Raw genomic sequence first — 3,090 nt, forward strand, 5'->3', positions numbered from 1 at the left:
TTGATGCATCACTTAGCAATGACAACTTGGCCATATTTTATGCATCACTTAGCAATTCATCTATTCTAAACAACATATTTTAGATCACATCCATCAATTCTAAACACCATACTTAAGGGATCATTCATCAAATTGTAAACAACATACTTAGGGTCTCATTCATCAATTCTAAACAACTTACTTAACATCACATTAAGCAACTCTAAATACCATAACATTCATCATAACTTCAAATCCATACATACTCATAGTAATTTTCGCAAATCTAACCTTCAAACTGGTGGTTTTCTGCAATTTACTCACATTTTTCACATGAATTGGAGCCACGGGCAGAGGATTGCTAAATTTATTCAATTTGTTTTGGGCCTGATCGTGATCGAGTATGTATGGGTAATCTGAATACACGATCGAGATCACCGGATTTAGAAATACGCCTCCAACAAAGATTTTTCAGTTGACTTGTAAAATGTAAATACGCCTCCATCAAAGTTCATTTTTTCGATGAAGTCCAACAAAATAAGAAACAAGCACTGTTCTCATCGTTGACATGCATCTGGCCTACACTTCCCCTGCCGCGCTAATCCTGTCCATGATGTCAGCCACGGCCTCCTTGGACTGCTGAAGCAATACGATGCTCTTCTTGAGGCGCTGGCGCTTGCTGCCGGTGCCGGGCGACGGCGCGAGCATCCGCTCCACCCCGGCCATGTTGTTCCCTAGGAGCTCGTCAGAGAGCGCCACCTCGAGGTCGTTCTCGGCGAGCCGCTTGACGGCGCGCAGTACGAGGAGCGCCATCCCATCGACGAGCCGGAGCACGATGCTCTTCCAGTACGAGGCGAGGCGAGCCCGCATGTCGAACGCCTGCCCGGCCAGGTCGTCGTGGTTCCTCAGGTGCGCCACCTCCACCTTCCCGAAGCCCTTGAGGGTGACGGCCGTGGGTTTGGTGCGGTCTTTCACGGCCTCCATGAACTTGCCGTACCCTTCCATGAGCTCGGACCATGTCTTGCTGTAGTCGGGATTGTAGGTGTAGTCGGCCACAAGCTCCATGTCGATCAGCTCCGTGACGTGCCGCGCCGACTGCGCTCGTGCCTTGTCCATCATGCTCTGGACCGCGCGGCGGCATGACGGCTGCACCTGCGGGAAGTCGTTCGAGTGCTCCAGCAGCACCTTGAGCGTCAGGTCCTCGACATAGTCCCAGACCTCGCGGACGAGGTCGTGCGGCACCTGCACGACGGTCTGGACCTTCTTCTTGAGCAGGACGAGGAACGCCGACCTTGGGAGGAAGTCGGGGAGCTTGATGGCCGTGGTCTCCTCCAGGATGCGCACCTCCTCCATCAGGAACAGGTCGCTGCCCTGCTGGGGGCACTCTGCCGGCAGCTTCTTCGCGTACGCGTTCAGCATCTCGGCGATACGCGCGGTTCCATGGAAGTGGCGGTCGTCGGGGTACTCGTCGAACTCGCATCTTCTCCAGCGACGAGCACGTGCGCTTGACAATGTGGAAAAAGGCTCGCACCGCGTCGGCCACGTTGTTGAGATCCGGTGGCATCTGCTCTAGCTCGGCGGTGCTGCGGCTGAGCCGGTCGGTGATCTGCTTGACGATGTCGGGGAGGCACTTGGCGATGATGGTCGCCTGGATCTGCATGAGCCGCTGCGCGAGCACGGGGATGCCCACCATGGACTTGTCGATTTTGGACAGGAGCGGGTGATGGTCGAACAGCCGCTCCTCCTCGGCGCGCGCCTGGTCGTGCGTCTCGTCGCCGACGCGGTTGCGGACGCAGACGTAGCCGAGGCCGATGTTGACGTCGTCCATGGTGACGACGGCGAGCGTGCGGTCGCCGTGACGGTCCACCTGCTGCGACATCCGGATGGACTCGCAGGTCGGGAAGTCGACTGTGGCGGAGAGCACGTTGAGGATGATGGTCTCCTTGGGCGCGATGTACTCCTTGATGATCCCGGCGACCTGCTCGTAGATGTCGTCGGGCTGTCCCTTGACGGGCACGCGCGTGATGCCGGGGAGGTCGACGAGGGTGAGGTCCGGCAGGCCGCGCTTCCGCACGACGAGGGTGATGGGCCTGTCAGAGATGCCCTTGCCAGAGCCGGCGATCTCGGCGGTGGCCGCGTCGATGGCGTCGGCGACCTCGGCATCCGAGGTGCTGACGACGCGGCCGGCACCGTACTCGAGCTGCAGCACGGGGGCGTCACCGCCGGAAGGGTCGTCCTTGAGGCGCATGACGAGCGGCGCGCCGGTGCAGATGCGGGCCGCGCGGGAGGCTGATGCCGGCGAGCGCCTCGAGCACGCTGGACTTGCCGCTGGACTGGTCGCCGACGACGACGATGGTGGCAGCTGGATGCCGTCCTGCGAGACATTAAGATGGCGCAGCCGGTCGACGGCGTCCAGGAGCGGGCGTATGTGGTCGTTGTACGAGGAAGCGATGGCGCTCGCGGCCACGCCGTCGGCCGCTGCAGCGTCGTTGGGAGACGATTTGAGCCGCTTGGCTTTGGGCTTGGCCATGTTGCGGGGTAGATTGGGATGAATCGCGCAGCTCTAGGGCCGGCTGACATCTCATGTATTTATTGTACGCATTGGCAAAGGAAGTTTACAAGAAGACATGCTAGAGATGATTACAATGCATGCAACCGCAGTAATTGATTCTGTTCGATTCTCCTCCCAATATACTCCTACTGGATATGGTAAGAAAATAAAAATAAAGAGTCAGTTATAAGTATTACTTTGCTCAAGAAAAAGTTCTAAGTATTATTCCATTGATCCATATGAATGTATCTATGCGACAAGTAATATGAGGTTACTCAAAAAAAAGAGAGCACTAGGCATCAGACTACTCATACTTCACTACCAGACCAGTCCACGGCCATTGGATCAGATACACGCTGGCCGTCAGATTAGCAAGTAAACTCCGGCGCATGATTAATGGATTCGTTAATGTATGCATGGGCCCGGTTATTGTTTTTTCGAAAATTCTACATCAACGGGGTGATACAGGGGGTTTACGGGATTCTTTAACTAACTAATCTTCAAGAAAAAAAAATCCCGGGATTTTCAGGGGGCATGGGCCCTCCACCCCCTATTCCTCC

The 3,090-nt window shown here is 55.7% G+C and overlaps 1 pseudogene; it reads right to left on the reverse strand.

Annotated features, from left to right (window-relative positions):
* Window positions 1-558: 558 nt before the first annotated feature.
* Window positions 559-2,509, reverse strand: LOC123094582 (dynamin-related protein 4C-like; annotated as a pseudogene).
* Between the last annotated feature and the right edge of the window lie 581 nt (window positions 2,510-3,090).

This window comes from Triticum aestivum, chromosome 4B (assembly GCF_018294505.1).
Source record: "Triticum aestivum cultivar Chinese Spring chromosome 4B, IWGSC CS RefSeq v2.1, whole genome shotgun sequence".
In the NCBI taxonomy this organism is placed as follows: Eukaryota; Viridiplantae; Streptophyta; class Magnoliopsida; order Poales; family Poaceae; genus Triticum; species Triticum aestivum.